Source organism: Gossypium arboreum, chromosome 1 (assembly GCF_025698485.1).
Source record: "Gossypium arboreum isolate Shixiya-1 chromosome 1, ASM2569848v2, whole genome shotgun sequence".
NCBI lineage: Eukaryota > Viridiplantae > Streptophyta > Magnoliopsida > Malvales > Malvaceae > Gossypium > Gossypium arboreum.
The window spans coordinates 112,386,408-112,403,527 of NC_069070.1; positions in this window are offsets into that span (position 1 = coordinate 112,386,408).

The following is a 17,120-nucleotide window of genomic DNA, read 5'->3' on the forward strand; positions in this document are numbered from 1 at the left end:
TTTCTCAATCTTCTAATTCTGGACATGCTATCGCCACACATGGGTATTGCGTTGTGACATTGACTCTATTTTCACCCAAAATTCCATTTTTCAGAGTGTCTCAGATTCTTGTAAAATACAAGGTAGGTTTAGATGGGTGATTGGGTGTGGTGTAGTGTGTTTAGCTTACTTTTTGTCTTACGCTACAGTATCACTACAATATATAATCTCACCGCCACCGCTGTTTTTACACTAATCGCAGCTAAACGCACTACCCATCCAAATCCACCCACAAATTTGATACAAGTTAAAGTTTAAACTAAATGGTTAGTTAAATGTACAATAATATACATAAAAGTTAAGGTTTAAAAAAATTGTTAAGTTTTCCTGTCAGATTCATTTGTCAACTTAATCAGTGTGCCCGTAGATGCTTTTCCTATTCCTTTTCTATCAGTGTTCGTCCAACATCCATCATGTCATTCTTCTCCTCTTCATTTATTATGCTCTTTGAGTTTTCTCTTTCACCCTATATTGACTACTGAAAACTCTTTTCACAATTCGAAACGATTAATTATACTTAATACCAGGTGACTATTTAACAACCTTAAATACTTTTTATATTCCCGGTTTTAAAAAATGATTTTGAAATCTTTTTCATTTTTATTTCCTTTCCTTCACACTTATGCATAATTTGGATGAGGTCCACCAAGAACTTATTCAATAGAATTGGTTGTTCGAATTTTACCTTAAAAGTTCTGATTATGAGGCTATTGGTTGGGTATCATGTAACTACATTGCTTATTTCACACTCTTTTAGACTCCTTTATAAGTTGAATTGCAGTTTCATCAGGTGGCTTTAGTAAAAGATGAGTGGTGCTTAACCCTTGTAACCTTATATCAATATTGTTGGGTAGTATTAGCTATATAGTGTCAATCCTGGAATCATATAAGTTTTCGCCAAAGTGTCCTATCTCTATATTCATTAACATCTTGAGACCCTTTAATTTGCTAAAATTTTGTGGTGTTTGATTGAAAATTAATACTCTACAGAATATATTTGGATTAAATGTATCCTCCATACAAATTTCATATTTGACCTTGTTACCATTTACTAATTCCTGAAGCTTCAAACACTCCTTTATAGATTTGTTAGGAGGGACTATCTTCTCTAGTGATTTGAGAACGTTCATAATTCCGATATCCTCCACTATGTTCTAATCTTGCTCATTTCCCCAGCCTGATAACCTAGAAATTTCTAAAGGAATGACTCTAACTCTTAATTCATTATTGCATTTGGTCGTTATTTCTTCGTTGGGCTTAGTCTTTTTTTGAATATCCTCTTGTGATGTTATTTACCCTAGCTCACCTTGATTATCTTCTGGACTCAGAAGTGCTTGACTATTTAGATTTTCCCAAGGTAATTGGGTTATTAGGTTTTCCTCTTCATCCATATTTTGAGGTTGCTCATATTGGGAAACAATGGGTTTTAAGTTCGCACTTATGTGACACTCCCGTAGATTTGCATGAGTTTCACCTCTCAGTTGACACAATTCCAGCATTAATAGTCTCCGACTCTCTTAAATCTCTCGCTTTTCATAGACTTCTTATTCGTAAATGTCATCATCATAATCTATCTCATCATCTGACCATCTATAATCGAAGTTGTCCATGGTGTTTTCTAATCTAATTTCAATAGTCACTGCGTAGTTTTGTTTTCTTTGCAAAAGGATGTACCGAGATTTCTTGAAGAATAAAGAAGTGTCAGTAATGTTAAACAAATAACTAAATAGAAATAAAATAAAGGTCGTATATATAATTTAGATATTTCCTAATTATTCTATTAGAATACAAAAATCAAAATTTATCTAGTGACGTTGCCTCCCCGGCAACAACGTCAACAACTTGACCACCTCTAGATGTACCAACATCCAGAGTAGAAACCTTGCACAAAATATTTGAAAAAAGCGGTATCCTCAAGTATACGAGTCAAGTTGTAATATATTTACAATGGAGTAGATGAGTACTCCGAGGATCGTACCCAAGGGAGGCGAACACTAAATTAATCCTACCTAAGCATAAATAAATCTAATTAATACTTTTAAATGAATTATATTACAACCAGATAAAAAGAAAGGTTTTTATGATTCTTAATAATGATAGAAATAAAATGAAAAGAAATAAAGAAATAATGAGAAAGAAAATAGTAAATGTATCAAATCTGAGCATGGGTGATTAGCTTGCTTTAGTAGTCATAATCAATTATCACTTCAGGTTTTCTTGTTCAATCAACTAGTCAATATCCTAGTAGGATCTTCTGATCTTCTACTAGAATAACAAGTAGGCAAGAACTACTTGTCTTTTGACCTCAAAGTCCAGACCGATTCAGGGTTAAGGTATTCACGGATAGGCCATATCAATTTTGGGTTGATTCTCACCTTCATGACTTCCTAGGATTGTCAGGCTTAGGGTTTAAAATCTTCCTTTCTTGAATAGCTGATCCATTAAGAGAACCTTACAGAACAATTAATTAATCATACCTCTACTCGCTAATCCCCCACAGGAGGATTAGTTCCTCATGGATCTCATAAAAATATAAACTTGATAGAAATAATAAACATGAATAATAATTCAAGAGTCTAAAGTTTAGAAGAAGCCTGATTTGTTTTAGAATTGAATGCAGAATCCTCACAGAGTTTGATCACGTTTAACAAATTTGATTTCTTCCACAAAGAAAAGAACAAAGCCTAAAATAAACATAAAGCCTATGAAAAGAGAAAAACTAAAGACTAAAACTAGGAATAAAATTATACAATCTAAAAGTTGTCTATAACATTTGTTAGTTAAGCTTTTTTAGAGATTTTAGAGTGGTCATCGTCCTTAACCCTAAGTTAACTTCCGCCCTCGTGCTTAATGTTTGATTGTGCGAACCAGAATGCCCTTGACTTGTAATTATCTCCCGTATAGAGGAGATTTCGCGACGCACCAAGTCCTGTGTTGCGACATTAAGGGAAGTATGCTTCATTTTCAAGGTGTCTTCAAAGGTGTGTCGTGACATCATCAGGCTGTGTCACAACATTGAAGGCAATCTTGAAATTCTTCTTCTTTTTTTTCTCTATGTTGCAACCTCTAGCTCTCCGTGTTGCAACACAGCGACTAGAATCGAGTTAGTATGCCTTCCAATAGTCTACTGCACACTCACAAAGTATATTAGCTCACCCTTAAGCCTCATTCGGCCCCTAAAGTCAATAAAATACTCAAATTACGTACTTTATTTAATGTAACTAAAACTGTAAGAATGTTATTGAAATGAAACCAAAATGATTGTGTTCAAGCAACTAAAGTGCAGAAACTATTTAATCTGCTACATCGAATTACGACAGATTAGTTACATATCAAAATACCATATCAAATTTTGTTCATTTCATTTTTCCAATTTCAACATTAAATTTCAATGTTTAGCCCAATGGAACCCTAGTAAAATGGACTTGGATACACGAGTGAACTACACACTATATCAAGGCAACAAAGTGAGAAACTCGTAAGCATCAAATGTGTAAACATTTTCAATTACACCCCTCCACCACACCAAAGTCTCCATAGAGACAAATATTACACGATAATCTCTAATAGATGCTAGATCTCGATATAACTTGTCATAATCTTCGTATCATAGCATATCCTGTACAAGCGTGCATATGACCCTATTGGCATGCCAATTGTATCCTAACCTTTTACTATGTTCACATAGGCATCTATCATACTATTACATTTTCATACCCTGTATCATTCACATTTGCATATCATACCCTATAATCGGTCAAGTTTTCATTTCCATACCCTTTAATCATTCATATTTTCACATTTATACTCTGTACTCTCGTATAACAATCAATTATCACATTTCATTTCAATTCAATCCCTTTGTTAGCCTTATATGTTAAATTCATCAATATTTCAACTTATGTTCAAACCAAATCATAATAAAGTAAACACAAGCATACATATAACACAAGGAAAGGTAGTAAGTTCCATATGAACTTACCTTTTCAAAACACAAAACGAGTAGATTTCTTCAGGGGCTAATCCATAATTTTTGCTTTTCCCCTATTAGCACGAATTTGGTCCAATTCTTGGTCTATAAAAATATTTTATATACCAAATCAATATCATACATTATTGTCGAAACCATCCTTCGATTTTAAAAATTTTAAATTTAATAAAAAAAGGGGAATCGACTTTTTGGAAAATAGAAATATGGAGTCGCCACCGATCCTTTTGTTTTGGTGCGATCGAATCACCTCAGAATTTGGTTATTTTAATAAAACATTTTAGTTTTCTAAAACAATGATTTTGGTCAACGAACTTTTGAGAAAACGGGTTCAGGAGTCGATTACGTATGAGGAAGGATTAACACCCTCACTACGCCCAAAATTGGTACCGAATCGATTAAATACTGTCCTTGTGTCTAAAATTTAAAGATGTTTTTGAAATGTGGTTCTTTTTTTAGTAACCCGAGTTGATTACCAAAAATCTTCTTGTTTCGACGTCCGGAAATTTATGATTCGAAAATCACAAAAGGATGCTCAACTATTTAGTCCAACGAAAAACCAAAACCTAGCATAGTAGGGCACGATTCCTCGAATTTCCAAACATTGACCATTGCCTTACTTTATAAAATACGTGTGAAATTTCAAGGAGATATTCGATTATTTTGGACAAATAAGAAAGCGCAACCCAACACGATAGGGCTCGATTCTCAAATCGCCAAACATCAAACATCGCCTTCATTTTGAAAGATTTTAGGAAATGTGAGTGAAATTCCAAAGGGATGTTCAATTGTTTCGAACCAATGAAAAAGCGCAACCCAGCACGATAGGGCACAATTCTCAAATCGCGAAATATTGAACATCGCCTTCTTTTTTAAGTATTTTTTTATAAACATGAGTGAGAATGTAAAGGAATGTTCAATCGTTTTGAGCAAACAAGAAATCACAACCCAGTACGATAGGGCATGATTCTCGAATTGTCAAACGCCAAATATTGCCTTCGTTTTAAATTATTTTTAGAAGATATGAAAGGAAATTTTGAAGGGATACTCGATTACTTTGAGCAAACGTGAAATTGCAACCCAATATGTTAGGGCACGATTTCACGAATTGCTAAATATCGAATCTCGTCTTCGTTTTGAAGAATTTTAAAAGACATGAGTGAAATTTTGAAGTGATATTCGATTATTTTGAGCAAACACGAAATTGCAACCCAACACGTTAGGGCACGATTCCGCGAATTGCTAAACATCGAATTTCGTCTTCGTTTTTGAAGAATTTTTGAATGATTATAAAGCTAGCTTAAGACGTATTAACTTGATTTGAAATAAGATGAAATTAATCATAAAATTTGGGTTTTATAGAACCACATTTCAAAAATTAAGTGAAACGATGATATAGGGTAAAAGGCACGTATGATGGTACGATGCTTGATGGATAATAATATTAATCGACTAGCAGAATATGCAATTAAATATAATTAATCTAAAGATCATAATCAAATCTCAATCGCATACGAAGAACAATTAACAAATTATTAAGACAAATACCATGCAATGATTATATATATTCATGCCATAAGATATAAAGAAAACAGCAAGATATGCGTGAAGCAAATGAAATGTAGAAATCAAAATGGTATAAGATTAATAAGCTAGATATATATATATATATATATATATATATATAGGTTGACAAGCTTAAAAAATAGGGATATGTGTATATATTTTGAAATGGATATTAAAGAATGGAAATTTGAATCAAGTTGCAAGTAAAAATTTTAAACACAAACATATTTTAAAGTTGACAAACTACATGACGATTTTAAATAATATGTCTAATATAAAAAGGAATAATGAAGACATATGGCTAAAATATAATACACAAAGTACGCTCATAAAACATATGTACATATAGATAGCTTTAAAAATAATTATTAGATTAATAAAAACTTTAACTTAGTCTAAAAAGTATATACATGCATTTATATCAAAACGTTTAAATAAGGGACTATATAAAACACAAAGTAATTTAATACAAAGGAACATCCAAAATAATAATTTTGTGATTGCAAAAAGAAAAATGAGGTTTCTAAAATTTTTCCATATACATACATAAAGAAAATACTTGATAACTCATATCGCAAAAATGTTGTAAGTAGGAAAACCTATTAAAGTAATAATATCAATATGTATATATAACTTTTGAAAATAATTACATGTAAAATTACATAGAAAAGATAATATTCATAGGGCTAAATTAATTTTATAATAAATTAAACAATAGATTAAAAAAAACACGCTTTTGTGTAAAGAAAATGTAAATGTAAAATGTATAGGTTTAGAAATATATATATATATATATATATATATGTATATATATAATATGTATATTAATATAAATAAGTATAAAAATAATTTAAACTTTACATAAAATATATGTACAAAACATGTTAGAATAATAAAATATATATTCCAAAATACATGAACAGAGCCAAGAATCATTATATACATGCAAATACATTAACTTTGTTATAACAATATGTATATGTATAATAATATAAAAGAAATAAATATTTAAAGAGTGCGAAATACGATCATAATATTACAACAAAAACGAATCTACAAGAATGAAGAAGCAATTATCAAGATTAATCAAAATGCACAAATAAAATAAAATAAAAAGAGGTATAAGATGAAAGGACTCGATTAAAATTAAACTAAAATACATGGGGTAATTAACAAATAAAATAGTAATGATAAGAGGACCAACATCCAACGCGCAAAAACATATAGGGACTAAAACTGGTAATATACCAGATCCCAAAACGTTGCATTTAGGGGCGGGTTGGATTGCAAACGGATGTAAGTTACAGGGCCAAATTTAAAAAACAAACAAGACAAGAAGATGGGCTGATTTAAATGTGGCGCGAAAGGGGAGGGGCCTGCTACCTAAATAACCCAATTTAGGCCCACAAGGGTGGAGTCGGGTCTCCAATCGGGTGGAGGCGCGGACCCATCCCTTTATGACACGGCACCGTTTCAAAATTAGGTCATTTAAGACCATTTTTTTTCTGCTTCTTCCCTAAAACACATCCCTACTTGTAGCCGAAAAACACAGCCTGGGAACTAAGTTTCTTGGGTTTCTATTTAGCAGCCGAATCACCATTATTTTGTTGACCATCTGCATGCAAAAAGCACCCGCTTTCCTCGTTGAAGACACTTGAACAAGTTTTAAAAGGGTTTAGTAAGTATCTTTCTCCTCTCATTCTTTGTTTGAATGAAATGCTCGAATCTCACGTTATTATTGTTTTTTAAAAAAAATGGAAACAGATTTGTAAAGTAAATACTGCTACTTGACCTCTCGCCATTATATCCGCATAGCAGAAATATTTATGGCTTTCATCGGTTTTTAGTTGTATGCATTAACAATGAGTAAACTAAGAAGAAAATAAAAAAATCGGAAAGAAAAGTATGAAATCACCTCTGCTTTTTGCATTCAATATGTGTATCTTCCTTTTTTACAACCGATTCGCAGCTTAGCTTTTATAGCCAAAAAGAAAAAAGAAAAAGGAAAAATAAATTCCAAATACAATTTTTGTTCCCTTCTATTTGCTGTTCTACCATTTTTGTTTGTATTTGTCGTTGTGTTTGTCTTTCTTACAGGTACGGGATGCATTGGCATCGTACGGAGACTGTGTTGGCGTACGAGGGCTGTTGACGTGGTTGCTGGAGGCGTTGTACGGAACCTGGAGGTTAGGGGGGCTGCTACGGCGCCAGTGGAAAGCTACTAGGGTTTCTCGGTTTAAACATTGGGCTTATTGGGCCTATTTTTGGGTCATGGTTAATGGGCCATTGTATTTGGTTTAGGTTTTAAATTTGGGTCATGTAATTTGGACTGTGGAATATTGTAATAATTTGGACTGTAACAGGACATTAAATTTTTATTTGGGTTTTACACTTATCGTTGTTTTTTGGTTTATTTATTTGGTATCTATTTGGGTCCGGCAAATTTGGCCCACTACAGCTGCCCCTCTTTGCTCATTATCGTGTAATGAGAATAAAGCAAAGACTATAAAAAAGACCAAATTTGCCCGGTCTGGCTAAATCTCAAAATCTTGATCCTTATCTTCCTCAAGGTCTTCTGATGTCTTCAAGAGTGTCAAATTGGCTATCCTCAACTCGTTTCTTGAGAACACGGGAACACCAATCTGTTATTCTTTATCTGCTCTCTGCCAGTACAGAGATGCCAAATCCGTCATCTTTGATCTGCTCTCTATCAACACAGAGATGCCAAATCTGCTATTTTTGATCTACTCTCTGCCAATATAGAGACGCCAAACCTGCTATCTTCGATCTGTTCTATGTCAACACAGAGATGCCAAATCTGCTATCTTCGATCTGCTCTCTGTCAATACAGAGACGCCAAATCTGCTATCCTCGATCTGCTCTCCGCCAATACAGAGACGCCAAATTTGCTATCTTCGATCTGCTCTCCGCCAATACAGAGATGCCAAATCTGCTATCCTTGATCTGCTCTCCGCCAATACAGAGATGCCAAATCTGCTATCTTCGATCTGCTCTCTGCCAATATAGAGACGCCAAATACGCTATCTTTAATCTGCTCTCTGCCAATACAGAGACGCCAAATCTGTTATCTTCGATCTACTCCCTGTCGATACAGAGATGCCAAATCTGCTATCTTTGATCTGCTCTCCACCAATACAGAGATGTCAAATCTACAGGATTCGCTAATGTCGCTACACTGTCTTCTAAAAACATGATGTGCAGAATTGGTTTCTTGTATCTGTGTATGTCAAATAACTAGGATGCTATGATCGAGATGAATCAAATGTCCCTAACTAGATGTGGTGTTTATGTCAAATAATTAGAATGCTATGATCGAAATGGATCAAGTGCTCCTAACTAAATGACTGATTATGAATGTAGAAATGTCATGACCGTGATTCTTTTTTAAACACTTAAGGTGTCATTGCTCATAATTCGTCCGGGTTCTATCATTGATGTGCTATCGCGTCTTCTTGCTTAGCCGTTATCTCTGACGGAAATTTGAAGAAATAGTCTTAATTTGGACTACTCTTTTTCCAATGCTTCTGCCTTTGAACCTGGTTAGTCCTGACTAGTGGCCCTGTTTCAGGTTCTTATACTATTTAGAGACTTTCCAGAGTAATATGCATAACATCTTTTGTGTAAATATTACATGTTCAAAAATCTCGATTTTAACAAGAATGCTTGAAAGAGATTATCATAATGGACAAATGGAATTTTATTAAGCAAAAATTTGATGTGAATACATAGGATAACGAATCTGATAAGGTGCAAAAAATGAGAAAAAGGCGCCCCAGATATTGCAACACGAGTTTCATTATTCTAATTTCTCAAAGGTTCCTTCGAACCAAATGTGTGTTCAGGAGATCCCGCGTCTTTTGTTGATGCTCCAAGGTGTAATATTCTTCTGTCTTGCTGATTTCGGGGGGACAAGACTACCATATGCCCCATATCCAAAACTTGAGCTGCCCGTTCTCGGGTTTTCAACTAAAAAAAAACCCTTTTGGTTCCAAAGTGCTCTTTGCGAGTTTTCACCTTGGCCTCTCCGTTTTTTTATTTTTTTATTTTTTTAGAACGCCCTTTGTGGGTATTCACTCTGGCCTCTCTTTCTTCAGGTAAAATATTTCTTGACTGAATCTGAATTTACAAGATTGGGCAAGTTTTTACCGTCCATCTCGGCTAGAATCAATGCTCCTTCGGAGAAAGCTTTCTTCACCACGTAAGGCCCTTCCCAATTAGGCATCCATTTCCCTCAAAAATCCTTCTGTATGGGAAGGATATTTTTCAAAACCAGGTCTCCCTCGTGGAATTCTCTAGGGCGAACCTTTTTGTCATAAGCCCGCATCATTCGTTTCTGGTACATCTGACCATGATGAATAGCTTTTAGCCTTTTTTCCTTGATCAAGTTCAATTGGTCATATCGAGACTGGACCCACTCTGCTTCGTCCAATCTTAGTTCTGACAACACTCGGAGGGATGGAATCTCGGCTTCGATTGGCAACACCGCTTCCATTCCGTAGACCAAAGAGAAAGGGGTTGCCCCGGTTGAGGTTCTGACTGACGTTCGATAAGCAAAGAGGGCAAGCAGTAATTTCTCATGCCAATCTTTGTAGGTCTCAGTCATCTTCCCCACAATCTTCTTAATATTTTTATTGGCTGTTTCCACTACCCCATTCATCTTAGGGCGATACGGTGACGAGTTGTGATGTCTGATCTTGAATTGACTACAGACTTCTGCTATCGTACTATTGTTCAGGTTTAATGCATTGTCAGATATGATCCTCTCCGGCATTCCATATCGACATATGATCTCTTTTTTCAAGAACCTGCTCATTGCTGACTTTGTAACACTAGCATACGAAGCAGTTTCTACCCATTTGGTGAAGTAGTCGATAACCACAAAGATGAACCGATGCCCATTGAAAGCTTTAGGCGATATTGGTCCAATCACATCCATGCCCCACATAGAGAATGGCCATGGAGAAACCATAACATGCAGCGGTAAAGGAGGCACATGAATTTTGTCTCCGTAGATTTGACATTTATGGCATCTCATGGCGTAATTGACACAGTCTCCTTCCATGGTGGACAATAGTACCCGAATCTCATAATTTGCCTGGCCATTGCAAAGCCATCAGCGTGTGACCCACAGACACCTTCATAGACTTCTTCCAAGATTTTCTTAGCCTCTACAGCGTCTACACATCTTAGTAGCACTTGATCCTTTCTTCTTTTGTACAAGATATCCCCATCTAAGACATAGTTGATGGCCAATATTCTTAGCGTTCTTTTGTCATTCTCGCTTGCCTGGTCCGGGTACTCACGATTCTTCACGTATTGCAATATATCGTGATACCAAGGGTGATCATCTTTCTCTTCGTCTTCTTTAATATTGTAACAGTGGGTCGGAACTTCATAAATGCTCATCCGGATGGGTTTGACATCTTCTTGTTTGTTCACCTTGATCATGGAGGCTAGGGTAGCCAAAGCATCAGCCATCTGATTTTCATTTCGTGGAAGGTAGTGGAAGGTAATATCATCAAACTCTTTAACCAATTCAAGGACCAGCTCCCGATAATCGATTAACTTGGGGTCTCTGGTCTCCCATTCTTCTTTGAGTTGATAAATCACTAGCGCAGAATCCCCAAACACCTTTAGCACTTTAATTTTGCGATCTAAAGCTACGCGGATACCCATGATGCACGCTTCGTATTTTGCCATGTTATTCGTACAATCAAAATCCAATTTACTAGTGAATGGATAATGATCTCCATTTAGGGATACCAAGATTGCCCCGATTCCATTACCCACTGCGTTTGATGCCCCATCAAAGTTTAGTTTCCAAGGAAGTTCTTCCAGAGAACCTTCTTCAATGGTAGCAACACACATTAGGTCTTCATTCGGAAAGTCGAAGTTCAAAGGCTCGTAGTCTTCCAAAGCTCTACTAGCCAGAAAATCTGCTATTGCACTCCCTTTTACTGCCTTCTGATTCACATTAACTATGTCGAATTCAGAGAGCAGAATTTGCCATCGGGCCATCCTTCCATTCAAAGCTGTTGACTCCATCATATACTTTAAGGGGTCCAATTTTGAGATGAGCCAAGTGGTGTGATACAACATATACTGCCTCAGTCTTCGGGTTGTCCAAATTAGGGCACAACACAACTTCTCTATCAGCGGGTACTTTGCCTCATATTCCGTGAACTTTTTGATGAGATAGTAAATAGCTTTTTTTTTCCTTCCCGATTCGTCATGCTGACCCAGTACGCACCCCATGGAGTTCTCGAATACTGCCAAATACAGTATCAACGGCTTATCAGGGTTAGGAGGCATCAGCACCAGGGCGTTGGATAAGTACTGTTTGACTTTGTTGAAAGCCTTTTGACATTCTTCATCCCATTCACCTAGGTTGTGTTTCTTGAGGAGGCGAAAAATTGGGTCACATTTCTCGGTTAGTTGTGAAATGAACCGAGCGATGTAATTTAATCTTCCTAGAAAGCCTCGAATTTCTTTCTGAGTGCGCAGCAGGGATAGCTCTTGTATGGCTTTAACTTTGTCTGGATCGATCTCGATCCCTTTCTCACTAACCATGAATCCGAGTAACTTTCCAGACTTGGCTCCAAAGGTACATTTAGCGGGGTTGAGTTTTAGCTGAAACTTCCTCAACCTCAAGAACAATTTTCTCAGGACTAGTATGTGCTCCTCCTCTGTTCGGGACTTGGCTATCATATCATCGACATAAACCTTGATTTTCTTATGCATCATGTCATGAAAAAGGGTTACCATGGCTCTTTGATAAGTTGGCCCTGCATTCTTCAGTCCAAATGTCATCACCTTGTAGCAGAATGTGCCCCACATGGTTACAAATGTGGTTTTCTCCATATCTTTAGGATGCATCTTGATCTGGTTATATCTGAAAAAACTGTCCATGACTGAAAATAGTGAGTGTCCTTCCGTATTGTCCACTAGGGTGTCAATATGAGGCAATGGGAAATTGTCTTTCGGGCTAGCTTTGCTCAAATCTCTGTAGTCCACACACATTCGCACTTTTCCATCTTTCTTAGGGACGGGGACGATGTTGGCTACCCAATCTGAGTATTTTACCACTTTCAGGAATCCGGCATCGAACTGCTTTCGAACCTCTTCTTTTATTTTTAACAAGACATCGGGCATCATTCTTCGGAGTTTTTGCTGAACTGGCTTACATTCTTCCTTTATGGAGAGTCGGTGTACCACGATGTCAGTGTCCAACCCGGGCATATCTTGGTATGACCATGCAAAGACATCTTTGAATTCTTGAAGTAATTCAATGAGGTCTCGCTTCATCTCCTTAGTGATACATGTTCCAATCTTCACCTCTTATCCTTCTCCTAAGCTCACGATTTCAACTGATTCTTTGTGAGGCAGGATTTGTTTCTCGTCTTGTTCTACCATCCTCAACAAATCAGAAGATAGGTTACAGCCTTGGTCATCTTCAAAATCCTGAGAATCATCCATACACACATCTCATTCGAAAGGAAATTCTGAGTCACTAGCAATGTCACTCGTGTCATTAATATCTGAGGACCTGTTATGAGGATGAAGGTATATACAAAGAATCAAAAGAATTCGAAACATTTATATGTGTGGTATGATTATGAATGACGAATGAAAGAATATTTAGAAGAATGTTTCAAGAATAAAAGAATCCGAAAGTAATCATTTGTATGGTTATGAATGAAATTGAAAGGACAAGAAAACATTTGCTCAAAAATGATAATAACTGTGCATTTTATTGAAATAACGTTTTTTAAACATCGGCCTATTTCACAAAAGATTCTTATTACTCCTAGGCTAGAGCAATAAGTGTGTTTTGGAAATTACTCTGAATCCGTTCTAAAAACTACAGGAATCTCTTCCACAGTCCAGTTGTCCAGAACGCTCCCAAGCGTGTAGGGGCAAATGCCCAAAAAATTTTCTCTTTCAGTCTCCTCTTCGTACATGACGTTGATGTCCAAGCTTTCCAGCCTTTCTTCTATAGTTCCCGTCATTGGCGTATCTCTCTTGGGATGAATGATTCCCCCGGACACAAATGTTTCCAATATATGAGGGAATATCATTGATTCCCACTTGATCTCCTCCCCCGTTAACTGAGCTCTCCTTCTTTCTTGCTTCTTTTCCAGTTCCCTTCTCCTTTGTTTCGCATCCGGCTTAAATCCTAAGCCGAAGCGGTCTCTCTTGTCCTTCAGCATTGGCGTTTCAACCCTTCCTTGCAGATGTCTCCCAAGTCCCCTTCCGGGTAGGGCTCCTTTTCCAATCGTCAACTGGAGGCTCATCCTCGTGATTTTGGACAATTTCAGCACCAGAATTTTGCTTCCCTCAGCGATGAACATCGCATTAACAAATTTCAAATATTGAAATGAGCATTCGATTGCTTCGTCATCTGTCTCCAAATAGGGTGCATTATTGCTCACAGTTGCAATAATATCCTCTTCAGCCTTAATCGTTATCAACGTCCCCTCCGATACCAGCTTCAATTTTTGATGCAACGAGGAAAACACTGCCTCAGCTGAATGTATCCAGGGCCTCCCCAATAAGTAATTATATGAGGGCTTGATATCCATTACGAGGAAATCCACCTCATATGTGTTTGGCCCGATCTGAAGAGGTACCTCGATTCTGCCCATCACCTTTCTCTCCGTGCCATCGAATGCCTTCACGATGTTTTGGCACTCCTTCATGTGAGAGCTGCCTATAGGTAGTCTGTTAAGTGTAGTCAAGGGCAAGACGCTCAAGGCTAAACCATTGTCAATCAGTACGCCCAGCAGCGTATATCCTTTACAACGTGTGGTGATATGCAGAGGTTTAGTCGACCCCATGCCACCGGGTGGTATCTCATCGTCATTAAAGAAAATATAATTGTCGGCACTTATGTTGCTAACCTAACGGTCTAGCTTGTTAACAGAGATATCATTGGCAATGTATGTTTCATTCAAGACCTTCATCAGAGCGCTGCGATGAACTTCCGAGCTTAGAAGTAAGGCTAGCACCGAGATACGGGCTGGTTGTTTACGTAGTTGTTCCATCACGCTGTATTCGTTATGTTTTAGGAATTTTAAAAACTCCTTGGCCTCTTTTTTGTTAACTGGCTCGTTAACAGGCTTGGTTGCTTTTTCTTTCATTTCCTCGGCTATTCGGGTTTTTCCTTTTATGGGTTGTACCTCCTCATTTGCTACATTGTAACGTCTCCCGCTACGTGTATAAGAGCCCTTGTCTTGACCCTCTTTTGAAGCATCCACGAGGCTTTCCTTCCCCGGAATCATTACATTACAATCATAATTCCATGGGACCTTTTTGCTGTCTTTGTAGGGGAAGACTGCAGGTCTTTGGATTATGACCCTCGGTGGCATTTGCACTCTTGCTTCATTATTTTTGGGTCTCGATATGATAAATACAGGATAGTTAGCTGTTTGATTATGTGCCGTCGGTTCTCCTTCCGATGCACATATATCTCCCTCTACGGGGTCTTCTATCTCTTTATAAAACTCCATTTCCTTATTATCCATCATGTTCTGTACTAGAGCTCTGAATTCCACACACTCTTGGATTTCATGCCCCACCTCATCGTGGAACTCGCAGTAGTTCCTCTTTTCTTCAGATTCGTCCCTTGAATCCAACGCAATCAATCCTCTCTTGGCCATCTCCTTCCATACCTGCCTCAATGGGGTCTTGACTTCTGCCACCTTATTCTTGATTTTCTTGTTCCTTCCTTCACTTATCCCATTCACTCCTTGGTCGGTATGATTGGGGAGTGGGTTTCCTGCTACATTGGGTGTGGCTGGGTCGTCAAATCTCACAATCCCCATCTTAATGAGTCTTTCGACTAATTTTTTAAATGCAACGCAATTTTTGATAGAGTGCCCGGTGATTTCTGTGTGGTATTCACATTGGGCGTTTGTGTCATACCATTTGGGATATGGGGGCTGCAGTGGCTTCAGGTATAAAGGGGACACCACATGAGTGTTGAACAGGTTCTGATACAATTCCCTATACGTCATGGGTATAAGGGTGACTTGTGGCCTTTCTGTATTCTCCCTCGCGTTGGATTCTTATCTTACAGAGCTTTACTGATTAGTGGTCACCGTCTTGGGTTGATTTATGGTGAATGACTTGGATTGACCTTTGTTGGATGTGCTCGTATTGTTCACTTCATTGTCTCTTTTCCTCGAGGCCGACTTCTTGGCACTCTCTCCCGATTCTATCTTGCCGCTCCTCACAACATTTTCGATCATTTCCCCCGTCATCACTATGTTAGAGAAGCTTTTTGTGGCGCTTCGTAACATATGAGTGATAAAAGGGGCTTTCAAGGTGTTGATAAAGAGCATTGTCGTCTCTTTTTCTAGAAGCGGCGGCTGAACTTGTATGGCCACTTCTCTCCACCTTTGCGCGTACTGTCTGAAGCTTTCATTCAATTTCTTCTCCATGTTTTGGAGAGTGATTCTATCAGGGGTCATGTCCATCACATGATTATATTACTTCATAAAAGCCTGGGCCAGGTCCTTCCACGAGTTAATCTTAGAGCGGCTTAATTGGTTGTACCACTTAGACGCTGCCCCGACCAGACTATCTTGAAAGCAGTGGATTAATAGCTGGTCATTGTTAACATATCCTGTCATTCGCCTGCAGAGCATAGTGATATGAGCCTCGGGGCAACTTGTTCCATTGTATTTCTCGAATTCGGGCATTTTGAATTTAGGGGGAAGAACTCAATTTGGGACCAAACTTAGGTCCTTGGCATCAATCCCTTGATGATGATCCGCGCTCTCCATGGATTTGAATTTCTCCTCAAGCCATCTACACCGTTCTTCCAATTATTTTTGCGAATCTATCCTCGCTTTTTCTTCTTCAGCAATTTCGTCCAAATTGGGAACGGGCGGATAGTTCATGTTGTTGACAAAGTTAGAGCCTGAGCCGGTTTGAAAATTCATCAGTATTGAAGCTCCAGCCTAAACTTGCTGGGGCATGATCGTGACAGATGGTTTCGGTAGGTTAATCTCGGGCTTAATCGATACATGTGTCGGAGTGAAGCCAAGGGGTATTGAGGATCTTCGTTAGTTTCTTCAATTTTGTCCATGGGGCCCTTTCCCTTATCCGTTCCTCCCAACAGCAATTGGGATAACTGACTCATCATTTCCCTCTAGGACTCCATCATTTGCTCTTTCATCTCTCGCTGAATCCTGGCTAGCTGCTCTTGCATCTGGGACTGCATTTGTTCTTGCATGTCTTTTTGCATCTGCTCCAATTTCTCGAGTCTCTTATCCATTGATTTTTTCCTTGTTTCGTAGGGGTGCGTGGTTGGTTGGTTTTCGTTGGTTTCCAGGTTACTAAAATAATTTTTAATTAATTAATTAGAAAACCCTTATGGCCTTTAATGCAAATGATATGATATAATGCAAATGCATGAATGCAAAGGAGGCATCAATTTTGATTCAACTGCCCTTAGAAAATTTCACTTGAAAATAAAATCTTTTACAAAAAGTCGAGTTAC